Below are 14357 nucleotides of genomic sequence, written 5' to 3'. Positions count from 1 at the left end.
AGGTCAACAAGCAGACCACTTTGCTTAATCTGTCCGTAGAGAAGCTTGTGCGAGTGCTAGATGAGTGCCATGGGGCTTTGGGAGGCATTGTTTTGAATCCTGTGGGATTTATTAGATGCCTTTCAATGGCTTTTCAAACAGTTGTATGGCATTCTGCAGGTGGAATTTTCCTAGTGAGATCTGAAGTACTTGACAACTGGTGAAAAAACAAGTCCCTCCTTTTAGGTTTATACATATATGATTCCTTTAAAGAAGCTGTCTGGTGCCTTTATGCACCTCCATCTTGTTAGCTGTAAAAGAGGGGGAATGACCAGGGTATCAGAAAGGCTTGCTGATGTGAAGTGATCCTGAAGCTTATTCCAGGAAGTTTATTTTCAGAAAGTGTTGATTATTCATACTTTGAGAACCCTTTAAAGTATTTATGATTCATACCAGACACTCCTTTCAGTCTTAATTGACACCTATCTCATTAAGGTGACATAAGACTAAATACATTGATGCAAGGAATGTTTTGACTTTTTAGCTGATAAAGTGCTAATTATAAGAACCACAACCTGTCTAGTAACAGAGCTACAGATAAACATTGAAAGGTTACTATTCCAGAGGAGTTACATCAGCTAGCTCCATGGATGAAACATCTTTTCCATGGAAGAAATTGCATCCTACATGGAAGGGATTCTCTTCTGTACTGTACAAATCCTACAATTGTCTTTACCTACCCATTTCCTTTCACTCTTCCGTTCTTGCACAGAACTTATTCTCCTCATTTGGCTCCTGCTGTACTATAAACAATGCTATCCTTTCTTTCCCCTATCGTCCTACACCCACTTTTGAACAGCTATGGTTGTTAAGATTACAGTTCTTATAAGGCTAGAGGAGGAGGAAAAAGTGTCCCTTCAGCTTCCTTTAGGAATCTTTGCTTGTTCTTTTCATTACATAAGTAATTTTTTCCAAAGGCATATTCACGTTTGTTTTAAGACCTTTCAACAGCAACAGTTCTTGCTATGTGCCTTGATGCTCTTCCTAGCTTTTTGTTTAAAAAGGCATTGAAAGTTAGTGATTAAATTAGGAAAAGTTATTTATTCTCATTGTATGCTGTGAGTAAAACCTTCAGTACCTTGTACAGGGATTGATTTGTGATGAAAAAGTACAAGTGCTCCAAAATGACAGAGGCAGTGACCCTGCTCTGTTCTGCCTCCTTCCTCCCTTCTCCCCAGCACTCAGGTTTTACAGACGCGGCTGCTGACTCTGATGTGTCACGTACACTGCAGAGCCAGGCACATGTGTCCTTCACAGGCAGTATGTGGAAAATGACAGCCATCACGTTATTTCAAGTGGTACAGCAGTCATCCTTTGATGTGCCAAACTACTTTTTGCTGGCAAGAATTAGCCCTGTGTTAGACTCTTGTGGATAGGAGGATGGATATACATGCTCTTTGTTTTCTAATAAGTGTGTGATTCTGTATTTTGTGTGTGTGTGGAAGGGGGGGTTGATTTTGTTTGTCTCTTTTAAACGTGGATCATGTTTGGTAGCGTGTTTGAGCTATGGAGTTCAGCTCCATAAAATTCTAGAGATTAATCCAGGGCTCTCATCATGTCTTATCCAGCTTTGTCAGATACATTCTCTTTGCCAGGTCTTCTACCTGGTTTATGCTTGAATACTTAACAGGTATCATCTGTGCTTAACAGAAGTATCATCTGGGAGGTTGAACAGTGCACAAGGGAAAAGTGAAATGCTCACAGTGAACAGTAATTGGGAAGTACAGCAAAGGATGATTTGATAGTTATGAATGAGATTTCTTCATGAGATGCAGGGAAGGTTGCCCAGAATATCTCCTCCTACCTCCATAACTTTCAGTACCAGATCCTCTTTAGTGGTGGTATTTATGATATGTATTTTTATTGCTTCAACCTAGATATCCAAACAGTTCACATTTTTAAGTAATTTAGAAAATCTGCTTGAGCCCCACTTTGCATACTCCTTAATTTAAAAGTTAATGATTTGGATACTGCACTGTCATCTTATTCAAGCTGTTTGGAAGCTGCATGATTGCCACCTAACCAAAAAGACTATTGTACTTGCCAGAAGGGAAATCTGTGCATATTTTGTTCTCACCAGATCCTTTTGCAGGGAATGGGTGGCATCCTGGATACTGTTTCTTCAAACTGTAAATCAGTTTAAAAGCAGAATTTCGTTTTGCTGCTGCTGCTGCCTTTCCAGCTGTTTGTAATATAGTTGCAATGTGTGTCTGATCTGCCGGGATATCCTTAGGAAGCATGTGTTACTGATTGAACTTAATTGGACTTTCAGAGAATTTCTCCTTCATTGCAGACCAATGGAAAGAACATTCCTTTGCTGCTCTGAATTAACATTAGATGAGAATGGTTCATGTCATAGTTACTTATCCATTGCTGCTATTCGGAATAATATTTGCTCCACTATACTTGGGCTTTTGGCTATTTTGTGGTGCATGGAAAATCCTTGTTTTTCCTTAAGCAATTCCTGCTGGAATTGGCATATATGTCTTGCTTACTCTTCTGGGACTTTGACTCTAAATTCTAGCAAAAACCATCCAAGACTTTATTTTTTGTAGAGGTCTGAATTTTTTTGTCCTTTTTTGTTTCTATTTCCAGAGCCATTTATTTGTGTGGCTGAGGGTACGGCATGACTTGAGTTTAAAAGCTTTTGTGCAGATAAACAATCTGTTTGTCACATTATAGGAAACCTGTAGCCAGCATTTGCCCTTCGTAAATTAATATGGGGCGGGGGTGAAACTGTATTTTCCATAACAGCACTGGCATTAGAGCATAAGATAGATGTTGAATAGGTCTGAACTAGAGTAAGTATAGGACAGAAATAGAAAATACAGCTCTGCCATTGGTAGTGTGTCTCTCTTTTTTTCATTATTAGAGTTCCTTTACAGGGAGGCCAGCACATCAATTTGGGTAGAACAGGATTACTCTTCCCACTTTACTTACAGTAAATGAGAAATTAAGAACTGAGTGACACAGGAAGACAGAGAGCCAGGCTAGGCATGCAGGCAAAATGTGTGCTGGTGAAAGGGGCTTGAGGGTGCCAGTGGTACCAGGTCATATCTGCTTGGTGTGCCCAGTGGTGTTATGGCATGGCTGTGGGTTGTACTACCCAGAGTGGTAGGGTTATCTATTGACTCTTGAGGAAAACAACGATCAGAAACTGAGGACACAGAGTGAAGAGGGAGAGGTGTTCCTAGCCCCAGTCCTTACTTCTGGGTGCCAGGAAGCTGTGAGGCATGTTGCTTTCTGAGATGGGGGAAGAGATAGGAAAGTTGAAGGGCATTTTACTCCCTGTAGCAACATTGTGACAGGGAGGCAAAAATTCTTCGCTGACTGGGGTACTTGTAAGAACATATTAACACATATGTAAGTCCAAAAAAGGACCAGTAGGTTAGAAAATCTTAGAATCCTAGAGTGGTTTGGTTGTAGGGGACCTTGAAGATCACCTAGTTCTGAGCCCCTCACCATGGGCAGGGACACCTTCCACTGGAGCAGTGGCACACTCACTGTATCTGTACATATCGGTGTCCACAGGCTGTGTCCTTGGCAAGTGCTTAAGAAGGCACCTAAGTAGTAAAGGCCAAAGTTCTGAGACAGATTTCTTTGTATATGTGAACTTCTGTACCAGTCCTGCCTCTCACGTAACTCTGAATTAAACACAACATAGTAAAAGTATTATTAAAACATTCATATATATTAATCAAGCTGTCATTTTTTGTGACAAGCTAGGAGAATTTAGCTATTTGCAGACTTCTGTAGTATTTTTAGAAGGTTTAGAACCTATATTTGAAAAAATTCAAATAAAATGAGTAGAAGTTACTCTGCATAAGTTGCATGCAGAGTGTTTTCATATTTGTCTCTATTTTAACCTGTTATGGAATCTGGTACCTTCTTGACACCAAGTGAGTCTGTGTAGGATGTATTAGATCAAAACATATTCCTGTCTCCAAATGCTAACAGCAGCACATTCAGTTCTCTGGATTTCAGCAGCTAAAGTAGGTGTTGCAGAATTTTGGCACTGCTTCTCTTTACAGAGTGATAAACGCAAATGGTGTTGCCTTGGGTTTCATATAGACAAGGAGGATCTTGTCTTATAAAAGCTAATTCACAGACAAATGGTGACTCTTAGCTTTAAGAAGCTAGGCTAACAAGGCTAGTTGAACTGATGGGCTAGAAATAATTGTCCAATTTTTTTGTTTACCCCAGGGTGATGGTTTCTTCTATTTTAAACTGAGAGAGCATTTTATTGTGGATTTTTTCCCCCCTACCAGCTGCATTAGATTATTGTATTCTATAACACTTACTGTTTTTTTTTCTTTTCTAGGAGTCCAGAACATACCTGTAGAGCTGCAGCTTCTCTTTCTCTGAGTGCTGCCAAAGGTATGTAGATGTATGTTATGCACTGTTATTCTCCTCTGTGTTCATCTAAATGGCGCTATAGAAATTTCCAGGAAAGTGATGTTCAAATTTAGTGGCAGGAGATGACTGCTTCCTTGATTTTTGAATGCAGTATTTCAAACACAATTCAAAGGTCTCGTCCAGAGAGTTGCATTGAATTGGAACTAAGTTTGAGAATTCAGGTTAAGGCATACAGCAGTGATCATCCTGTTTGTACACTGTTGCAAGTGGTGTTCAAGTTTATGCTGCCTGATAATAGATGATAGGTGTTTCAGAGGCTGAAGAACAAGAAAAGAGCTATTTAATAGTAGGTGGACTCTGGTTTCAAAGTGTCTGTTAATTAATGATTCCCTATGTAATACTCCACCTCCTGAGCAAAAAACGTGGCATAAAGGAGGCACTGTCTCCTTCCCTTGCCAAGTCTGGGAGTCTTCCTCACTCTCTGTAAGAATGTCTGGATTTCTAGTTTGGCACTGAATCAAAACTGTACTGTTCCTCCTCAGCAGCTTGGTACCTGAAGGAGTTTTACCAGGAGAACTGCCTGACATAGAGAAAGTGGTTTCAGCAAATGTGCAAAGTTTTGACCTAAAAATAGGATAATATGGTAAATAAAACCCTGATGTTCAAAGGTTCAAAGCTGTCTTTGCTGTCTAGTTGGTTGTATAACTTGGAAGAATTGAAATAGCTTTTGTGGTGATAATTATTAACATATGATTGCAAAGTTAAGAGTAAAGAATAGTGTTTTTCTATAATTGTCACTTTAAAAGCTCATAATACAGCATGATATTTCTTTTTTTGAACAAATGTAAAGAACCATGTAGCCTAATGATTAATATATATATATATATGAATGCAAAATTCCTGAGTAAAATTCTAATTTCTAATAAATTGTACATGTCAGCTTGACAGTGCCTGCCTAGTAACAGAAAGCACTGTATGATGAGGAACAGTGGGGACTCTTTTTTGGGTTTAGTTGTATTTTTGGGGTTTTTTCTTCCTTTTGAACAGAGAGTGGGAAGTGGTTCCTTTGAGCTATTGTGCCACATAAGCTTTGACTGCAATTTTTATTCGTCTCTGTACCTTCTAAGTATACACCACCCTCTTGTAGCTGGAGCTGGTGGTGGCCCAGGGAAAGTGTGGGTTCTCTCTTTCAGTGGTACAGGAAATGTGAACATTTTCTAGCTCTGCATTTACAATGCCAGGTATTCCCTGACCCTGTGAGAATTCACCAATGTTTTTCTGCCTCCATAGACCCCTCTTTTCAGTGTGGAAGAAAGAACTGAGAATGGGTCGGAATTAATTTCCACTAAGTTTTCCCAAGTAATTCTCAGCCACCCATGGGTTTTCCTGGAAGACTGGTATACAATAGGCCTTTGTCTCCAAATGGATTTATTTATTATTTTTGAATCTAACTGCCTGGCTTGACCCCAATTTTAAAGGGCTTCTTAGTCCCCAAGGCTTACCAGGTCATCCTTGAAACAAACCTTTTGAAGGCAGGACTCTACTGTGAATACACAAGGCATCATAATTTGGTTCATACCAGAATGAATGCAAATTAGTCAAATCATATCTAGTCCAAACTGGTTACATTTTAAAGAAACTAGAGACAAAGCAAAACCTTTATGAAAGCAGTTTTATGGTTTCTGCAGAAATACATTGTTGTGAATTAGGTCTGGATTCCTTGACAAAAATAATTCACAGGTGAAGTGCAGACTTGCAGCAACACATTCAGAGTTCCTACAATCTATGAGCTCTGAATTGATCATGTAAGATTAATTGCTCAGTTTTCTATTCATTATTTATTTGAGTACTTGAAACTGTCTTCTTTAGAGGCAATATAAAACAACAAACAGATCTCCATCTTCTCTTTGTTTCAAATTAGTTTGCATTAAGCACGAAGGCATTGTACCACCTGTCCAGCTCACAATGCAGCAGTTAATATTATTTGAAAATAATGTTCCTCAAACAGTGAGGGCTTCACCAAAAGATTTACATTGTGCTGTGAAAATGTGAGCTCTGATATTTGATGAGCTGGAAAATTCATGAAAATTATTACATCTTTAGGAGAAATGTTCCTGGCACCAGTTACAGCAGGTAGAGAGCTGGGGACAGATTTTGTTGCAAGTGCTGAACATTTGGAACTGGGTGGGAATTTCTTTAAAGAGTTCAGCTTTCAGTCATACAGGGGCAGATTTTCTAAAGTGCTTCTGTTCTGATATTTTTCAAAGTCCCTGTCCCTAACTCATTTGCAACAAGCAACCTTTCTCCTCCATGCTTCTTCCTTTAGATCTGTAATAATCATCACTTGATGAATCATGCACAGCTTTCCTCCCAAGCAGGTTGTAATTTACACCAAATCTGAACTCTGAAAATTCTGTTGGTTACAGGAAAATAGATGTTGACTAGTACTGAAATCTTGTCATGCATAATCTTGAACATAAGAGGAAAGAGTTATTAGCTCGTCAGTTCTACTGCCGTGCTGATGTAGCTGTGGCCCTGCAACGCACAGAGCATGCAATGCATCTACTGCTTAGTCCAATCTCCTTTTCAAGACTGAAGTGATGGTATATGTTTTATGCCACGGAAGAAACTGTATAAAGTCCAACAGATTTTGCTGCTACAGGATTTTTTCCTAATAGAATTGTCTTTTGCTTGGACTTGCTTCTACCAGATTTAGCTATTTTTCTTTCCTAGTGCGCATGCACACTGCCACTTGGGAAAACCTTCTCAATTCATTTCTTGGTCAAATTCTCTTTCAAGGCTAAGACATCAAGAATACTGTTCTTGAAACTCCATTAAAATTAACGGGAAAGAGAATCTGATCCTAGGATGCAGTGTTGGAAGTGGATGCCTGGATGGGCCCCACCCAGCACTCCTCATTTCAGATGCCCTACAAACACACCACAACAGTGACTCTTTATATCCTTGGATTTCATGGCAACAGGGCACAAATTGTTAAGATTATGGGATAAGACTTCTAATCACCAGTCTCACCATTACGAACAATCTGATCTAGAAACAACAAACCCCAAAGTTTTCCTTTCACACAAATGGTGGAAATTTGTGATGTGGTTTGTTTGTCTCTGAGTTTTAGCATGAGACTCGATGACACATAGGCCTGACACTCCTGCTGTCCTTGTTGCATTTTCCATGTTAGCATCACTGTTCATTGGCTCTGAGGCCAAGACATCATTCATTCCCTGTTTGCTTGAGCAGTTGCTGCTTGTGTGGTGTGCTTGTGCTGATGAATCACTCAGCTCCTATTTGGTGCCTGAAGTAAAAACTATGCATCTGATCTGCCACTGGAGTTTCTATTTCACAATTAATTGTACACAGGACATGATACAGTCAAGCCCACAGGAAAATCATGCCAAGACCAGTGTGAAAAGAGGACAAGACCATTCTATTCTCTTCAACCAACATTAAGGAGAGCGTGAAGATAGGAAATATTTGTTTAAAATGTGACCATGGAGGTCTGGAGATAGATAACATAGAGGAGATAAGGTACAGTGGTAGTAGCTGAGTGCAAACTCATATCCACCGTGCTTGGCTTTCCAGCTCTATCCTGTTTCAAACGTGGAAAGAGTAGATAAGGCCATTTCCGGTACTACCATGGTTTGTTAGACTACTTCAGCTGTTGGCTCCTTTAGCTTTGAAACTGCAGTGTCACCAAAAACCTGCATTTTGTTTTATTCCAGAAGTTTCTGACAGTCAGCAAGGATTGTATCCAAACAGTCCAGTGAGTATTAGCAACGCAGCTTGTTCCAGCAAATGCATTAGTACCTATTAAACATTTACACAGCAGCATAAAGTTAGACAAGCATTCACAAACATAAATAAGACCTGTTCTTTGCACTGTAGAGTCACCAGTCTCAATCCTGCCTAGATAATAACATGGAGAACAGCTGCTTATAGGAGGAAGGGTGAGAAATGTTTGAAGGAAAAGTGATTTCTGAGACAGTGATGACTGGAGAAAGGGATTTGCAGGTCTAGGAGCTAACAAATCAGAAAGTGTAAAAAGAGTGAAAATGGGAAATGAAGAAAGATATTTAGTTTAGGAGGTAGTAAAGAATGGAAATGAATTTAACTGTGAGATAAGTTGAATATGAAATGGCCAGGAATGGATAGGAGGATTTTCTCTTGTTACTTTTTAACATTCAAGTGATGTGTTCTGTATGCAGATCTGAGAGAAAGTGTCTTGCAGGTATTGAGGATGGGACAGAACAGAATGAAGTCTTTCTCTTTAAAAGCATACGTATAGTTTCTTTGGTTTGTCCTGATCAAAATGCAAGTGTTCTTTATTTCCTTTTGGTCTTTGGAACTCTACACTTTTATTTCCTTCTCTTGCTGTACCTGGGAAGCTTATTTTATTGTTTGGTGCTTCTAGAATTGAATTTCTTTTCCCTAGGTTAATACTAAATTCTTGAGACTTTTCACAGCTTTTCCTTTTCATTTTTCACAGGAGTATCAAGGAATTGAAAACCAAAAAGTGGTACAGATGTTTTTATCTGTTGCTTGAAATGTGTTCTATATGGGAACTATAGGCAACAGTGCATAATGAGCTTCCAGCCAAATGGAATCTTAATAAATCTCTAAGCCTAGTGAACTCTATAGGAAGAGAGAAATAGTGATGTTCTAACATGAGCAGGCATTGAGCAGAACTGTCTAGGGCACTAGATAGCCCAAAAGAAACCCAAACCAAAACAAAAAAATACCCCAAGAAACCACAAAAAAGCCAACAAGTAGCAAAAAACCACCCACCCTCAAAACCTGTCCTTTCTGCTCTTTAAAACCAAAACTGTCCAAGTGGAAGTGTACATGAAGCAGTGAGATAGCTGGTGCTGAGAAAGAATTGCCATCACTTGCTTCTTTCCTCCTTGCTGTCTGTTGGCAGTATTGGGAGCAGCAGCACTCCCCAGCAATTTCCACACAGCCGGGTTCATCATTAAATTGCATACAATTTTGACCATCTTAGTAGGCATAGTGAAAGATTCTGAGTATACAACCTTTAAAAATATATAGCATTAGTGTAAACTTTTGCCTGTTTATGAAATATCAAAAAGTGAAGTGACACAGCTAAAGTCCTGGAGAGAGACTCTGGGTAATGCAGAAAATGAAATGCAGCACTTTGCCTAAGGCTTTTCAGTGCCTACGCACCCATTTTATTCCTGCAATTAATCTGCATGTGGCATTTGGAAAGCAAAATTTTTCTTCACCCAGTGCTACACTTAATATTCTCAGACTATTACACTTCTTTTTGCTCTCCCTCACCCCCACAGTAATTTGTAATATACAGATATCAGAGGAGTACTAAACATTTGGCTGAATGCAAAGCTTTTATTGGAGCCCTGGTGGTATGTGGGAAATCACATGCTGGAGAGCTACTTTCCCAGAGACAGCAAATTCAGGAATAATGCTGTCAGAAAAGGGATGTCCTGCCACCGGCCCTTGTCCTCTGACACAGTGAAGGGTTGCCAGTGAAGGGAGGGAGCTGCTCAGGCTGCCTGCCCTGTCCCCTCTGGCCAGCTCAAGGCCATTTGTGAGGGACAGAAAGTGCACAGCCACCAGCCACTCTCTGCTCCTGACTGAAACCAGAGCCAGGACTGAAAGAATGAAATCCCTATTGACAAGTATTTTGTGGACTGCCTGTGGTTTAGACAAAATCTGCGTGACTTTAGTTTCTAGTTTCAGGTTTGGAGGTGCTTGGGATCTTCTGCTGGCGTCTCTCTCGGCAGCTTTGGCACTGTGTTCTCAGATGCTCACCCACTCCTTGTGGCCCACCAGCCTATGGAATGTGTTTGTTTACTGCTCCTTTGGTACACTGATGACCTTGTTCAGGGCTTGGGCTAAAGTGAGTAGGCCTGCTCAGAGAAACATTACGTTGCACAGGAGAGGAGGGAAACGCTGCATCCATCCCTTTCCTGCAAAACCTGGAGTGACTGGAAGTTTTAGTGCCTTAAAATGAGTGTTACAGTACTGGTCCAGCTGGAGTTCAATGAATTTAAGTCTGACCTACAGTTAATAAAAGCTTGTGAAACTGGCTTGAATTGGGCTGATATTGAAACCAATTTTTGAGAGATGAAGCAGAGAGGTAGTAATTTGTATAAATGTCTACTGCCACTGCAGGCACTGGTGCCAAGGAAAGACAGATGGAGAGTGGAAAATGTCACAGAGAAGGGGGATGGGACCTGTGAAGTATCTATGAACTTAAGATTTGTACCTGTAAATAAACCTTCAGTGGCAGCTAATAAACAGAAGGATGATTAGAAGGAAAAGTGGCAAGTGATACAGATATTAATCGTGCTTAACAAAATATTTCCAAGAAATAAAATTTAATCCAGAAAGAAAGCCAAAAAATACCAAAGCCAAAGCTGATCTTCTGAAGGTGAAATGGAAACTAAAGGCAGTGCCAAGGTTAAGGCTTATTTTTGTCTCCTGCCCATGTATTATCATGGAAGAAAAAGCAGAGACCTGTTTTTTGCCTGCCACAGAACCAAGCTGGACAAGTTGATTAAGGAATACTTCAGGATTGGATCTGAGGGATCAAGGAGATAGATTGTTGCTTGCCTTGGAAAAGGTGGGGGTGGGGAAGAAAATAGAGAGTGAAACACGTGGAAAACATCTGGTCCAAGGAGGTGTTTTAGAGTTAACTTAGGAGGGAAGGAGGAGCAGCTGTGCAATGTGCAGGGACCACCAGGGCTGCAGTGATAAACAGGGGAGAAAAGGAGGCGGAGCTAGGATAGGGCTTCAGAAAAATCAAAGAATTAGGCAGAGGGAGGACTCAGACTGCAACTTTGTGACCAAGAGACCACTCTGGTCTAGAATGAAAGTGTAAATTTGGAGTGTCTGTGGGTAGTGCACTGCCTTTGAGTTAGACTCATCCCAGGGAAAGGAGCAGGGTTCTTTCTTTGGATTTGTGCTGAAAGCAGGGTAGGTGGTAAACATACAGAACCTTTTATCAGAAATTGTGTGTCCTTCATGGAGGGGGAGATGTCACCCTGTAATCAGGAGGAAAATTATCTGCCTGGAGAACATTAAGCCAGCGGAAGAGGAATGGTGCAATATTCCTCTCTTCCTTGGGTGTCAGTTCAGTTCTTTGTTTCTTGCTATTTAGAAGGGTCAAGTGCATTGCTTTGGAAGTACAAGCTTACTTATTCCCAAATACCTGGTTTCTTAAACCTGAATTGTTCTCTTGGCTTTTACTTTGCTGCACTGAACTGTAAAAGATCTTTTAGGTTCTTCTGTGGATCTGTGGTTCCAGGACTGGTGTAAACTAGTCCAAGTCCTGGCTGCTACTGAAAGAATATGGCCCTATCCCAACTTCACCTTTACTTTGTGCTGGCTCTAGTGTTGATGTGACATGATCAGGTGAACTGAGAATGAATCCAGCTGAAAACTTGCCCAGCAAAGAAAAAATGGAGCCTCACAGACATGGGGAAGCTACTATGTGCCTTTGTCAAACAGGAGGAATACCCAGCTGCAGCTTTCCTGGAATTGCTGATTGGTTTTTTTTATGTGACCCTGAGGCTTCTGGTACTCATAAAAGCTTTTGCTTTATGTAAATCAGTGATCTGATAATATGCAGCATCTCCCAGGTCCTATTTTTCTGGAAAGTAAATTTTACCCCCACATACATTGCTGAAATTATGCTGTCCTTGTTTCTCTCGTTGTCTGACTTCATATCCTTTACATGATGCTCATGGGAGACTGACCCAAAGCTCATTGAAAGCAGTAACATGATACATGTTACTGATAGCAGACTTTGGATCAGAAATAAATCCATTCATTATGCCTCGTGGTTGTACTGTTTATATTGCACAGCTCAGTTTCGATATGCCATGGTGTATCATTAAAGACAAAATTCATCCTCTGCAGCTCATTGCCTCTATTGCCCTTGAATTTATTGGTAGTTCTTCCTATACTTAGAGGACCTCAGAATTGATCTAATCCCTGTTTTCCTTTTTTTGGATGAAGGCATCTGAAAGTGCTTGTACAATAATTATACTCAATTCCAGTTCAGCTCTTTCTGTGGTTGTGCTACACCACCATTATCATAATGAGACGCAAGAAATTGCAATTGTGGGATTGCTTCCTTGCAAGTTGAAAAGAACTGTCCACAGATGGCAAGTTATTATACTGGATTTTGGTTGGGACTAATGTCTTTTTCCAGCCTAGGTGGGTTGGGGAAAGAAAACCAGCTAAACTTTCCGTGAACCACATTAAAAGAAAGTTTCGCTTCCCTGGTGAGAACAGCCACTCCCAAAGCAGAGTGCTTTCAGGGTGGGTGGGGAAGGGAGCAGGAAGGGAGAGGCTTCACAATCCACTGAACAGATTGGGACTGTTGAGGTTCTGCTCAGCTTTTAAGATGCTTGATCACATTTCCTCAGCCAGCCAGTTGTCCAAGTTAGGTCAATCTCAGTTTGGTTTCATAAAGAGTGTGCATTTTTTTTAATGGATTCTGAGAAATGTGAACCTTCTTTGCTCAGGGAAAGTGTTAAAATATCCCATGGAATTCAGATTAAGCCTTGCAGTTTGTGGTGACCTCAGTCAAAATGAACTTCATCTTCCATGGTCACGTAAAGTGCAGGGCATAGACAACTTGCTGCTCTCTGTTGAAGAAATGCTTGTTTCTTTGAATGGTAACACTGCTGAAGAACATGTTAGTACCGGTTAGCCTGAAAATGAGAATTGAGAGCTTATCCAAAAGTATTGCATTTAGAATCTAGGGTTGTGTCTGATTTCTCAGGCCCATTGATTAGCCTGCAGATGCTAGTTAAAGGGCAGTAGCCCTTTACCACTTTTTAGGGATTTGTGATGAGAGACCAGTCAGGATAGATGTTGTTCACCCACAGTTTTTGGTGATATTTTTTTCTGTGGAAACACAAAGCTGTTTTTCAAGACAGACTGTAGAAATGGATTGAAAAAGTACAATGTGGCAGAATTTGGGAAAGATCCCATGGACACCTTGATTAAGTTGTAGAAACATTGGTCTAAAGCCAGAGTTAATAACCTTATGTGTCTTAAGTTAATAATTTACAGGTATTAATAAAATCACTGTGAATTTTCCAAGATAATAGCATCACTAGTAATACAGAGCATACCATTCCAGAACCAAAAGTCCAAGGTTGTTGTTTTGGTGCATTTGGCCATCTAGTCCATTTATAGTGCAACTCCCCTCTCCCTCTCAATATTGAATTTGAATAATTATGTAGGTTTCCAGAAGGTGATGTGAATTGTATAACAAAATGTGGCAAAAGAAGATCTTTTGTTTTAATGTCAAGAATAATTGCATTTTGTTTCCAGAATGAGACAGAAAGTCTTCACTTCTCAGCTTTGAAATCCCTTCCTTTCCTTGAAAAAATTGTTCTCCTTTCTTCTATTTCCTCTTCCTTGATCTAAATAGCTTTCTTCTCCTTTCCTTTTCATCTCCTTGCTCCACCCAATGGAAAAGAGGGTAAAGAGAAAACAGATTTGGGAAGAAATTCACTGGTATCCCAAACTGGATTTATTACTCTAAAAATTATGTATTTTTAAAATGAGACAACGTGAAAACTGAGGAGCTGCACAGAAAATCTTGTTGGATTACAGTTGCTGCAAAAATTTATTATGCTGTTTCAGCTCATAATACAGGTGTGACTCTCATCAACTGGGCCTGCTGAAGGTTATCCATTTGCACCTTCAAACATGACAGCAACTTCCCAGATCTGTAAAAACACTTGTGTTTGAAGTCTTTGTGCTAAAGTACTTTGTTCAGAGGAAAATGGTATTTATTGAATGACCATTTTCCTCTTTAACACCTTAGGGACTTCCTCTCCAGCTATTGAATTATCAGAAGTCTGCTTATTTTAGGGGATTTTAATAAAGTTGCTTTGTGAAGAGGAATGCCTGTGCATACAGAAGCATCCTAGAATATGTCCCACTGG

At 40.1% G+C, this 14357-nt stretch overlaps 1 protein-coding gene across 1 annotated transcript in view; it reads left to right on the top strand.

Annotated features, from left to right (window-relative positions):
- Nucleotides 1–14357, top strand: part of SORBS1 (sorbin and SH3 domain containing 1) — a 157722-nt gene that overhangs the window by 34477 nt on the left and 108888 nt on the right. The window contains exon 2 of the mRNA XM_064717567.1: nt 4361–4416. The gene's annotated coding sequence lies outside the window, so the exon portion shown is untranslated. The remainder of the gene's footprint in view (nt 1–4360; nt 4417–14357) is intronic.

Source organism: Zonotrichia leucophrys, chromosome 6 (assembly GCF_028769735.1).
Source record: "Zonotrichia leucophrys gambelii isolate GWCS_2022_RI chromosome 6, RI_Zleu_2.0, whole genome shotgun sequence".
Taxonomy (NCBI): Eukaryota; Metazoa; Chordata; class Aves; order Passeriformes; family Passerellidae; genus Zonotrichia; species Zonotrichia leucophrys.
The sequence above is the reverse complement of the archived record's forward strand: the minus strand, read 5'-3'. Positions and strand labels throughout refer to the sequence as shown.